General features: G+C 41.6%; 1 pseudogene; it reads right to left on the reverse strand.

The window, feature by feature from the left end:
- Window positions 1-7,182: 7,182 nt before the first annotated feature.
- On the reverse strand, window positions 7,183-8,107 carry LOC114615369 (annotated as a pseudogene).
- Between the last annotated feature and the right edge of the window lie 5,789 nt (window positions 8,108-13,896).

Here is a 13,896-nt window from a genome sequence, read left to right on the forward strand (position 1 = left end):
TTCAAGAGGCATTACCAAGGTTTCAGATGCCCTGTTTTACTGTTTTTCTCATCCTTAATTGTGTTACTCTTTTAATTTTATTAATTCAAATTCCTTATACCTGTGTATTATTTTTGATGCACAGTCTCTTTTTTCCTTTTTATCATTTAAGCGTAATTATAAACTTTATTTATCTGATCAGAAGTTTAGCTGTTCTCAGAGTTTTTCTTGTGTACTATTTTTTTGTGTCAGCTCAGACCTCATGCTATGGCTAGCCCTGACCATGTCCTTCCCCTCTCAGAGAAATTGTATTTCTGCTGCCCCCCCCCATGTCTGTAGCTCATATCAGTCAAGTCTCACATTTGTGAGTTTCAGATGGGAGCTGCATCTCACTGGATGCTCAACACTTCCCTTGTGGCCTGCGACAATAGCACTCCTTGTGTTATGCTTATGGCAAGTAGCATCACCAGTCACCACTTTATGAGGACTGTAATCAGCTGCTGTGTGTGTCCTAGCTATGGGAGGCAGCAGTGCCTCTTCCACAGTTCAGTGGTCTCAGGTGTGTAGCTACATCTCCTGGCAGCAGGAGGTGTGGCCTGTGAATGAAATCTTGCTAACAATGCATGCACAGCCCAGGCAGCTCATTACATGCTTGTCCACTTAGACCACCTAGCTAGCTCTCTCTCTCTCTGTCCTCTCAAGCTTCTCTGGGACCCTGTAGTGCTTGGGAGAATTTGCCACTTTATGATCTCTGCTTTTGACAAGCCTTATAATTGTCAGACTTTCACTATTTCCTGGCTCATGAAGCCAGCCAGATTTCAGCTGCTCTGCTCACAGAGCAGCCAGGCAGTTGTCATAGAGCTTGCCTGTTCTTGGGGGATGATTCCACCCAGGACTTTTCAGGCTCTCAGCCTGGGTCTTTCTAAGTTTGGATATGTGTCTATTTTGGGATTCTGTGCATAACGTGATGGGTGCTAAATGTAAGTGTAATTGGGAAGTATATTCTGTGCTCTCCCCCACTGTCCCACAGAAATGACACAAAGACCTTATATTTATTAACAAGAAGCAAGCACTGTAGATGAGCAACTATTTAGTTGTACTAACCTGATCACACTGATCTGGACTGCTAGCCAGCAATGTGCCCTATTACCTGCTGTTTGAGTGTTGCCCTGGCTCCCTCTGCTTTGTATGTGTCCTCATGACCTGCTCCCTACATGACTTACTCATGGCAAATCTCCTCTTTCTCAGTCTCCATTTCTCTTGCTTGGGACTCACTCTGGGATTGGAGCTCCTGCCCTCTTGCCTTAGTTAGGGTTTCCAATGCTGAGAAGAGACAGCATGACTAAGGTAACTCGTCTAATGGACAACGTTTAATTGAGGCTGGTTTACAGGTCCAGAGGTTCAGTAGATTATGACAGGAGGCATGGCAGCATCTTTGCAGATATGTTGCCACAAACCCCCCCCCCAATAGCTGAGCAAAAAAAGATGGGTGGATTGGTGGTTTCAATATGCTTGGCCCAGGGAGTGGCACACTTAGGTGGTTTGTGGCCTTGTTTGACTAAGTATGGAGGAAATGTGTCACTGTGGGATGGGGTTTGGAATGTTTCTTCTAGCTGCCCATAAGACAGTCTGCTCCTAGCTTCCTTTGGATGAAGATATAGAACACTTGGCTTCTTCTCCAGCAACATGTCTACACCAGGCAAAACTCTGAATGATCATAGATGGGGAAACCAAGATATTCCATGGCAAAACCAAATTTACACAATATCTTTCCACAGATCCAGCCCTACAGAGGATAATAAATGGCAAAGTCCAACACAAGGAAGGAAACTGTACCCTAGAAAAAGCAGGAAAGTAATCATCTTTCAACAACCTGAAAAGAAGATAGCTGCAAAAACATAATTCTACCTCTAACAACAAAATAACAGAAAGCAACAATCACTTTTCCTTAACATGTCTTAACATCAACGGACTCAATTCTCTAATAAAAAGATATAGACTAAGAGACTGGATATGTAAGTAGGACCCATCATTTTGGTGCATATAGGAAACGCACCTTGGGAGCTTTTCCCAATCTGTTGGTTGCCATTTTGTCCTATTGACAGTGTCTTTTATCTTACAGAAGGTTTACAATTTTATGAAGTTCCATTTTTGCTCTTAGGGCACAAGTCACTGGTGTTCTGTTCAGGAACTTTTCATTAAAATCTTTGTGGGTGATGAAAGGAGAGGGGACAAGTGAGGGGAGAGGGAAGGAGGAGGAGGAAATAAGAGTGATAGTATCAGATGTGGAGGACAATAGAGAGAGGTACAGAGGGTCCGGAAATCGAATAAAAATGAGGAACTGAGGATTGCGACTGGTGGGTCTCAGACATCAGAGAAATGTGAGGCTCTCAGGACCCAATGGGGTTGACTTTGGCTGTAATGCACAGAGAAGGGAAAGTAGAACCTGTGGAGACTACCTCCAGGAGACAGACATGGCTCCTGGTGGAGGGATGGAGCCACCAACCCATCACAAAGTTCTTTTAACCCAGAAATGTTTCTATCCAAAGGAAGAACACGGATAAAAAATGGAACAGAGACTGAAGGAAGGGCCAACTGTGGAACGGTCCCACCTGAGGATACATTATGTCTGCAGACACGAAACTCAACATTGCTGCCATGGTCAAGAGGCGCTTGTGGACAGGAACCAAGTGTGGCAGTTTCTGGGGAGGTCTGGCCAGCAACTGACCAATACAGAGGCAGATGCTTGGAGCCAACCATCAGGCTGAACTCAGGGAACCTCTTGGGGCAGCAGGCAGAAGGGCTGGAGGAGCAGAAGGAGATTACAACTCCATTGGAAGAACAACATAGGGCTAGCCTGACCATCTATTTCTCAGAGACTAGCCCACCAACCAAGAAGTGTACCTAGAGGGGATTCATGGCTCCAGATACATATGTAGGATAGAATGGCCTTACCAAACAGTAATGAGAGGGGAGGCACTTAGTTCCAGGGAGGTTTGATGCCCCAGAGTAGGGGGATGCTGGAATGGTGGGGCAGGAAGGTGTGGGTGAGTGGGGGACCACTCTCATACAGGCAAAAGTAAGGGAAGATGTGGTATGGGTGCTGGTGGAGGGGTAACTTGGAAGTGGAATATCGTTTGAGATGTAAACAAATGAAATAATTATTAAAAATTCTAAAAAAAGGAAAAATACAGGTAAAGTTATGTTTGTATAGTTATCTTCTTTTGGGGTTGTTGGAAGATTACTTCCTTGCTTTTTCTAGGTTGTAGTTTCCCTCCTTGTGTTGGCGTTTTCCATCAATTATCCTTTGAAGTGCTGGGTTTGTGGGAAGATATTGTGCGAATTTGGTTTTGTCATGGAATATCTTGGTTTCACCATCTATAGTGATTGAAAGTTTTGCTGGGTATAGTAATCTGGGCTGGCAATTGTGTTCTCTTAGGGTCTGTATGATGTCAGTCCAGGCTCTTCTGACTTTTATAGTCTCTGGTGAGAAGTCTGGTGTAATTCTTATAGGTCTACTTTTATATGTTACTTGACCTTTTTCCCTTACTGCTTTTAGTATTTTTTCTTTGTTTTGTGCATCTGATGTTTTGATTATTATGTGACGGGAGGTATTTCTTTTCTGGTCTATTCTATTTGGTGTTCTATAGGCTTCTTGTATGTTTATGGGCATCTTGTTCTTTAGGTTAGGGAAGTTTTTCTCAATAATTTTGTTGAAGATATTTACTGTCCCTTTAAGTTGGGATGGGGGTTGATAGGGGGGTAACTGGGAAGTGGGATATCATTTGAGACATAAACAAATGAAATAATTATTAAAAATTCTAAAAAAAGGAAAAATACAGTTTAAAGATACATTTTTTTAAGACGTGAAGAAATTTCCATTTTAAGAACTGAGAAATGATGAGAACAATTTTGTCTAAGTTTTCAGGACAATTTTAGGCATGTTTTTCAATTTCCTCTTTCCTACATCCTTAAATCACTAGAGGTAAGTGCAGACTGTGACTTCCGTGAGGGCAGCATTGGTCATCTGTGTGTCACTTAGCTCAGAGTGAGTAGAGGTTGACTCAGAGCTCTGGCCTCTTTTAAAGAAGCATGTCCCTGATTCTTATGTTGGAGAGTCAAACACAAGAAGCCCTTCACCTTATGCACATAGACCTCAGTAATGGTGCAGGAAATAAAGCTACAAGGTAGGGTGACATTCCTGTCTTGGTCCATAGGACACAGTGGGAGTGTGTGATGTGATGAGGAGGTGCCTGGGGTAATGATGCAGACAAGTGGGCAGGCTGAAGTGATGGAGTGGACCAAGACAGCAGAGCCACAAGGATCTGAAGGAAGTGCGATATCTAAGAGCCAGCAGTCCTTGAGAAAACAAGAAACCAAACATAGAAAGGAGGATTTAAAAAGATAGGACTTCAAGGGAAGACTGTGACACTTAAGATGAAAGAGTTAGGACATGGAATTGCTGGTGCCTGAGGGTGAAATTTTTCTAGATTGTGTGTGTGTGTGTGTCTGTGTGTCTGTGCACTTCAGAGCTGACTTGACCACTCCTCCTAGGGCGTTGACAGGTTTTATTCTGCTTCGTTTATTTTGTCTGAGCATTTTGTCTGTTTATTATCTTTTTGGTCTGCTGGTGAATATATCTGTTGCTATCTGACAGGGAAGGGAGTCTGCTGGTCCCTGAGACTCTGGTCAGCTGCTGTGATTTCCATCTTACTCCTCAGCACCTGTTTCATTGCTCACTGTGTGGGTAAGTTCTTCACTGACTGGTGTTTCTTTTGAGTACAATCTGGTCTCTGTTCCACAGAGACTCCTAGAGGCTATCTTGTTGGGTTTTGTTTTTGTTGTTCTTGTTTGTTTTTTGTTTTTTTGTTTTGTTTTTTTCTTCTTTGCTTGGTTTTGGTTTTTCAAGACAGGGTTTTCTGTGTATTCCAGACTGTCCTGGAACTTTCTGCATCGACCGGGTTGTCCTTGAACTTATAGAGATCCCTCCTGCCTCTGCTTTCCAAGGACTGAGAATAAAGGTGTGCTGCATTACTGCCTGGGCTGGAGTTGTATTTTTGATCTCCGTATCTGGTCCAATCTTGCATGCAATATCATGTTCTTCTTGACGTCTCTTCCTCGTTGGTTTTTTTTTCAAAAGTGAAATTTTATTTATGGGAATTCAGTAATTCCAACCTTTATCACACCAGTTAATAAATGTGAAGTCTCCAATTGTTTTTCTTCTAAATCCCAATTTAGGATTCAACATAATCATCTCTAAGGAGCACTAATAAGAAATGTTCCAGTGCTGGTAATACAAATGGGAGAGTACAGGTTTTCAAAAGTGGCCCTAAACCATTGTTAAGGGGATTAGAGGAACCATCAAAGCCTTATCCTAAGGCATGGATTAGGACAGAAACAATTTTATTGCTCATGTTCAAGAAAAGATGGAACATGGCAGGGGTGGGGGATGTTAAATCAGGCAAAATGTGCTTTCCTTGCGGAAAAAATAAGTCTGTTAAGCATAGGAGGAAGGTAATGTCAAAACTCAAACTTGGAAGTGCCTTATTTGCAGAACCATCTTCCTGAGTCTGTGCTTAGAATCAGTACGTTTGTAGCACAAAACTGCATTAAAAATCCATGTCCAAAACTACTTCAAAGAACGATATTACTTGCTTTTAGAAGGTTATGAGATAGTAACTAGACTCTCTCTCCACTAAACCCAAGGAAAAGAATATACATTGGAACTTGTTAAGTTTCAGTATCCCAAAAGGTGGCACCTGCTCCTAATCAAGGGATAGGGCACATCTGGTCAACCATATATTTTAAGAACAAGCACTTTATTAGAAATGTTCCATAAAGAGCACAAATTTAGAACTATAAAATGCCACTTCATGGGATGTCAGCATTGTCGTATTCTATTGCTGGTGTTGTCATGCTAACCATGAAGTATCTTTGTATTACACGTGGAAAAAGTAAGGCCAGGGAGGTTAGTTAACCTGCTCTAGAACGCAATCAATTAGTGGCAGAACCATGACATTTCATGCACTCCAGTACCAAAGTAACAACCTCAAAAGCAAAAACCTTGACAATGTCACTTTATCTTTCCTCTTAATGAAAAGTCAACTGTCCTGCCAACCACTTTCCAGTGGTATTTTGGTTTCTTTTAATCTCAGGATCACAGTATATAGCAGGGGGAAGTAATATGTTCTTGATAATCAAAACACAAAGTCAGACTGGGAAGTGGGTATGTCCCTGAGAAGTGTGTTTCATTTTGGAATTGGTTCAACTGGTTTCAGGGAAAATCTAAAATCCATTAATAGAATTAGAAATGAACAAGGAAAACAACAGGACTCGGGGTATGGCTCAGTGGTAGAGCACTTGCCTAGTGTATGCAAGGCCTTCAGTTCAATCCCCAACTCAGCAAAAAGGAAAAAAAAAAGGACGTTTAGATGGCTGACGCCATGAATCTCTTTGAAAGCATCATTGGCAACATAACTATTTCCTAATTCTTTCCATTTGATAGACAGGACAACTAAACAAATAATTTCAAACACAAGCCCATTTAGGCAATATACAGCAATGGAACTAGAAAAACATTTACTATCCAGTTACTGTAATATTTGGGTTATGCTAAATGTAGCTGTAGACCCTGACCAGCAGGGAAATTAGGCTGAAACCCCTGGGTTCCTTAGCAGTCATCTGTAGATATTACCATGAAAGAAAAAGGTTTGTTCTTGTAACTATTTCCTCACTAAGTAAACTAGATGCCTATAGGGGCCAACTGCAGAAGAATCAAAGCACCAAAGCTGAAGGCAGTATACCTCCTGTATAGATAGCAAGGTCTCCTTGTCAAACCATTCTATCTAGCACTACACTTCAGTCCTCCTCCTTCATCATGGACTCTTGATTCCCCCAAATCCACCATTCCAATTGATATGCCCAGGTCATTACTGAGTTCTGCTTTCTGGGTTCTTTAATTTGTTGTATAGGTATTCTACCCTAAGTGATTAATTGAAAAAATAATCTCTTCAAGAAACCTTAACAAAATACCAGATTCTCTATTAACAAAGGGGGATGGAGATTAACAAACCAAAATAGGAAAAAGGTAGCTGTGGCAGGACAACTCTAACCTCAGACTCCCGTGCTGTAGAAGTCACCAGCAAACAACCTCTCCCCCACTTTTGTAAGAGTCAGTGGGAAACAGGACTGCTGCTCCCTCACTTAATCATCCTCTGAGCTCTCAGCAGACCTGGCATCCGTAGCTACCTTCCAGTTCCTGCACTTTGCTTGTCCTCTCCTGTACCTCGGGTCAGGCACAGGAATATGGACAGTCTTGTCTTTCTTTTTCCTTGTGGTTTTTTAGTGTCTCTTTCCTCAATTTCCTCAGAACTGCTAAATGCAGAATCATCTGACTGAGAAGTATCACTTTCTTCCCCTAAAGGTAAAGATTTTTTAGGAGACTTTTTCCTGGATTTTTTTCTTGCTCTTGTGTGGTTGCTTCCTCTTCCTGGTACTAGAAGCTCGAGTTTCCTCTGAGAACTCACTTGAGAAATCTGCTGTTATGTCTGTGGCTTCCTTTTTGTTTTTCTTCTGTTTTTTTGTGTGACCGTTTTTTTCTGCTTCTTCTTATGGGACTTCTTTGACTTCTTATGTTTTCGGGATTCATGGGCAGATGATTATATCTGGGGAGATTTTTTTTTTCCTGTTGGTAATGTCTTGCTGATCACTACTGTCTGTTTCAAACTCTTCAGGATATACCTCTTTATAACCACTATGACCCCATCTGTCTGGTATATTGGATTCATAATCATATAACTTCTTGTTCCAGGATTTAGCCTTAAGAAAATCATCTTCCAGGGCCCAGAAATTTCATTCTTTGATCTCCAATAGTCTCTATGACTTTCTTCATCAAAACCATCACTTCTCATCTGACTTGAGCTGCTGGGTACTGTATTCCTTCTGGTCCCCTGGTAGGCATCTTCCATCTGCTTCTCTAGTTCCCTGATTTTCCACATGTCGGACTCCTCCTGAATCTTATTGTGAGCATCTGTATGCCGGATGACATTCCTCAGGAGGACTTTCCCCAATGGAACCCGTGACATTCTTTAATCCCTCGATCCTGAGGAAATCAGGCATCTTGTTAGTGTGAGACAAAGAACCACTCCATTACATGATCTCCTCCGACCCAGGAAGCCAAGGAGTCAGGGCTGAAAGGCAGCTCTGCAGCTTCACCCGAGTCCTTCATGAAAACGCAGCCTTCCCACCCGAGGCCCAGGCTACGGCTGCCTTCCCCCAGCTGAGCCCACCAGGCAGCTCTCTCTCTGGGACCCAGGCCAGAGCGGGCACAGGCGTGGAACGCAGCCTGCGGGTGGACTGGGGCATTCCCCACTCTCGCTGGACTGGGAAGGTGCCCGGTGGCTCACTCCTGGGACAGAATGGGGACAAGGGGCATGGGCTCGGCCTTCCGTTGGGGCCCCAGAAGTGTCTATAGTGCCTCAGGGAGAGCTTGAAGTTTCCAAGGGGAAGTCGGGGCAAACACCCCCATGTCTGTCAGCGGGCTCCCCGCCCCACTGCCTCTAGCAGATTTCTAAGCAAAGACTATGTAAGCTAGAAGATCCAGGGCAGATGTCATACAGAACCTAAGAGAACACAAATGCCAGCCCAGACTACTATACCCAGCAAAACTTGTTGGGCTGTAGAAGACATCCTGGGGTGTTTGGCCATGTCCCCAGAACCCAGAGACCTAACATGCAGTCTTATCTCCATTTAACCTGTATGGTCAGTCACCTAAGGCACAGGTAGAGGGCGTGACTAACAGGCTTCTACCTCGATCTAAGATCTAAAGTCCGGGAGGCATAGCTAACTAACAGGAAGCAACAGTTACGGGTTCTTAATATCTGTTAATATCAATGGACTCAATTCTCCAACAAAAAGACATAGACTAACAAACTGGACATATAAACAGGACACTTCATTTTGCTGGATACAGGAAATGTACTTCAGTGACAAAGACAGACACTATCTCAGAGTAAAAGGATAAAAAATTTTTTTTCCAAGAAAATGGTCCCATGAAGCAAGCTGGAGTAGTTATTCTAATATCAAATAAAATAGACTTTCAACCAAAAGTTATCAAAAAACATGAGGAAGGACACTTCATACTCATCAAAGGAAAAATCTAGCAAGATGAACTCTCAATTCTGAACATTTATGCTCCAAATTTATTGGCCCATACATACATAAAAGAAACCTTACTAAACCTCAAAGCACATATTGCACCTCACACAATAATAGTCAGAGATTTCAATATCCTACTCTCATCAATGGATAAACCAGAGAAACAAAATCTAAACAGAGATAAGTTATGAACCAAATGGAATATATATATATATATATAACATTTCATCCTAAAACAAAAGAATATATCTTCTCAGCACTTGCTGGTACCTTCAGATCACCACAGACAAAGGCTGGTCTTCAATAACAACAAAAACAACAGAAAGTCTACATACACAAGGAAGTTGAAAAACTATCTACTCAATGATAACTTGGTCAAGGAAGACATAAAGAAAGAAATTAAAGACCTTTTAGAATTTAATGAAAATTCAGGCACAACATATCCATTCTTATGGTACACAATGAAAGCAGTGCTCAGAGTGGGGGTGGGGGGGGGAGCTGGAAAGAGCATATACTAGCAGCTTAACAGCATATCTGAAAGCTCTAGAACAAAAATAAGCAAGCACACCCAAGATGAGTAGATGGCAGGAAATAATCAAACTCAGGGTTGAAATCAACCAAATAGGAACAAAGAGAGCTATACAAAAAATCAACCAAACCAGGGGCTAGTTTTCTGAGAAAAACAACTGAAAAGGGAGCCATGACAACAGAAACTGAGGGAATAAAAAACATCATCAGATCCTACTACAAAAGCCTATACTCAACAAAACTGGAACATCTTGATGAAATGGATAATTTTATAGACAGATACCAGGTACAAAAGTTAAATTAGGATCAGAAAAAACATTTCAAGTGTCCCATAAGCCCTAAGGATATAGAAGCAGTCATTAAAAGTCTCCCAACCAAAAAAATCCCCAGGACCAGATAGTTTTAGTGCAGAATTCTATGAGATCTTTAAAGAAGACTTATTACCAATAGTCTTCAAACTATTCCAAAAAATAGAAACAGAAGGAAAACTACCAATTCCTTCTATAAAGCCACAGTTACACTGATATCTAACTCACACAAAGACCCAACAAAGAAAGAGAACTTCAGGCTAATTTCCCTTATGAATAAAATATGTACTCAAAATTTCTCACTAAAATTCTCTCTAATAGAATTCAAGAACACACCCTTCTGGTTTGAACCTGGGCCCGGAGCAGACCTTGGGCCCTGGCTCTGCACCTACTCCTTCAATAACTAGAGGAAGCTTGATCGTTAGGTGCTTTAACATGTTCAGGATCACAGGTGAGGCCACAACATCTGCCTCTACACCCGGAGTAATTGGGACCCTGTGATCCAGGGATACATAAACCCCTACCCAGTCAGTGGTACAGGGGTTCCTTTTGGTCTGAATCTGCTCCCACAGCAGACCTGGAATGCTGGCTCTGCACCTACTCTTACAACACCTAGAGGGAGCCTAAGTCCCAGGTGCAATGAAAGGCCCAAGATCACAGGTGAGGCCACATCTGCCCCAACACTTGGAGTAACTGGGACCCCTGGGATCGAAGGACACAGGAACCCCTACCTAGCCAGAGGCACGGATTCTTTCTGGTTTGACCTGGGGCGCTGGCTCCTTACCCACGTCTACAACACTCAGAAGGAGCTGGACTCCCAGGTGCTCTGAAATGCCCAGGATCACAGGTGCTCTGACACTCCTAGCATCACAGGATCTCAGAGAAAAGTCAACTCCTAGGAGATTGGACACACCCCAGATCACGGGAGCCCTGACACACTCAAGATCATATTTGAGAACACAACATCTTTTCTAACACCTGGCCTAGCTGGGACCTCAACTGGAACCAGGGAAATACCAATCCTCATTCAGCCTAAGGCATGGGTTCCTTAGGCTCCCAGAGTTCTGGCTTTACACCCACTCCTGCAACATCCAGAGAAAGCTTGACTCCCATGAACTTTGACAGAACAGGATCAGAATTTATACCAGAATTTCAGGTTCCCAGAGGTAGCTTGACTCCAAGGAGTTCTGACACACCCAGGATCACAAGATCCCAGGATCACAGGACTACAGAGACACCTGGACTCTGAGGTGTTCTGACACAACCAGGATCCCAGGAGGTACAGGTTCTAGTCAGAGACAGCAAGGGCAGTTGGCACTAGAAATAACCAGGCGGTGAGAGGCAGCGCAAGAACATAAGCAACAGAAACCAAGGCTACTTGCCAATATCAGAACCTAGTCCTCCCACCACACCAAGCCCTGGATTGTCCTGTCCAGGACATTAAACAGGGTCCGGGGAGGTCACCTGAAAGAGAGCAGGGGGAGCAGGCAAAGACGAAAGGAATGACGACCTGTCTATAATCTGATCAGATCATAATTTTTACTTTTGCATACACAGGCTATATACACAAAAAGGCAGGATGTGGGGAAGGGGATGACACAGGAGCGTAGGTGTTCAGGGGGAGTACAGATATCTTCCAGAACAGGCTATCAGCTGGGTGAAGGTTCAGGGGAAAGACCACTATCACTCCACCTATGATTCACTTGTCTTTATCTAAGTTGGTACTATCCACCAAGGTTACCCATCTACAAGGCCTTATGACTAGGCTTGGCAGACTTCCACCAAAACTGTCTGTTTACAATAACTACCAGCTATCTGTTTCAGTGTTTTTCCACAGAGACCCAAGACTTGGTGCTAGCAGGCATGTATGTCAGGCCTGTTGCTGATTTTAGGCCTATGGCTGATTTTAGGCTTTCAGTGTATAAGCAGGGCTGCTCTGGATGCTGGATACCCTAACAGACCTGAAAAACAAGATTCAGATCTAAAATCTCATCTTATAAATATGACAGAGGAGTTTAAGAAGGGCATAAATAACTCATTGAAGAAATATAGGAGTACACAAGTAAACAAGTAGAAGCCTTTAAAGAGGAAACAAATAATTATCTTAAATAAATACAGAAAAACACAATCAAACAGTTAAAGGAATTGAACAAAACCACTCAGGATCTAAAAATAGAAACATTAAAGAAAACAAGAAAAGACAAAGGGAGACAACCCTGGAGATGGAAAACTTAGAAAAGAGATCAGGAGTTACAAATGCAAGCATCACCAACAGAATACAAGGGACAGAAGAGAGAATCTCAGGTGTAGAAGATACTTTAGAAGACACTGACACAACAGTCACAGAAAAAAAAAAAAAAACCCGGAAAGCTCCTATCTCAAAACATTCAAGAAATCCAGGATATAATGAAAAGACTGAACATAAGAAAATAGGTATAGAAGAGAGTGAAGATTCCCATTTCAAAGGGCCACCAAACATCTTAAACAAAATTATAGAAGAAAACTTCCCTAACCTAAAGAAAGAGGTGTTCATAAATACATAAGAAGTCTACAGAACACCAAAACAGATGGGACCAGAAAAGAAATTCCTCCCATCACATAATAATTAAAACACCACATGCACAAAACTAAGAATATTGAAAGCAATAAGGGGGAAAAGGTCAAGTAACATACAAAGGGAGACCCATCTGAATTACATCAGACTTCTCAACAGAGACTATAAAAGCCAGAAGATCAGGTAGCCCACACACATATGGAATCTGATAACTTGGTCAGGGAAGAAATAAAGAAATAAATTAAAGTCTTTTTAGAATTGTATGAAAATGAAAGCACAACATACCCAAACTTATGGGAAATGATGAAAGCACTGCTCAGAGGAAAACTCATAGCTCTGAGCGCTTCCTTAAAGAAAATGGAGAGAGTATACTCTAGAAGCTTAACAGCACATCTGTAAGCTCTAGAACAAAAAGAAGATACACACAAGATGAGTAGATGGCAGGAAATAATCAAACTCAGGGCTGAAATCAACCAAGTAGAAACAAAGAGAACTATCTAAATAATCAACCAAACCAGGAGCTGGTTTTTTTTTTTTTTGAGAAAATCAACAAAATTGGTAAATCCTTAGCCAAACTAATCAAAGGGCACAGAGACATTATCCAAATTAATAAAACCAGAATGAAAAAGGAAGAAATAACAATTGAAACTGAAGAAATTAAAAAATTATTAGATCCTACTACAAAAGCCTATGCTCAATAAAACTGGAAAATGTAAATGAAAACGATGATTTTCTAGACAGATACTAAGCACCAAAGTTAAATCAGACTCAGATAAACCATCTAAATAGTCCTGTAACCCCCAATGAAATAGAAGCAGTCAGTAAAAATATCCCAACTAAAAAATCCCCAGGACCAAATAGTTTTAGTGCAGAAATCTATCAGACCTTCAAAGAAGACCTATTACTTATACTTCTCAAAGTATTTTATAAAGTAGAAACAGAAGAAACACTACCTAATACATTCTATGAAGCCATAGTTACGCTAATACCTAAACCAGACAAAGACCCAACAAAGAAAGAAAACTTCAGACCAATTTCCCTCATGAATATTGATTCAATAATACTCAATAAAATTCTTGCAAACTGAATCCAAGAACACATCCAAATGATCATTCACCATGATCAAGTACATTTCATCCCAAGGATGCAGGGATGGTTCAATATACAGACATCCATCAACATAATCCACTATATAAACAAACTCAAAGGAAGGGAAAACACATAATCATGTCATTGCATGCTGAAAAAGTCTTTGACACAATGTAACATTTCTTTATGCTAAAAGTACTGGAGAGAATAGAAATTCAAAGTCCATACCTAAATGTAATAAAAACAATATAGAGCAAACCTATAGTCAATATCAAACTAAAT

The sequence above is a fragment of the Grammomys surdaster genome, unplaced genomic scaffold (assembly GCF_004785775.1).
Source record: "Grammomys surdaster isolate TR1022 unplaced genomic scaffold, NIH_TR_1.0 126660, whole genome shotgun sequence".
Taxonomy (NCBI): domain Eukaryota; kingdom Metazoa; phylum Chordata; class Mammalia; order Rodentia; family Muridae; genus Grammomys; species Grammomys surdaster.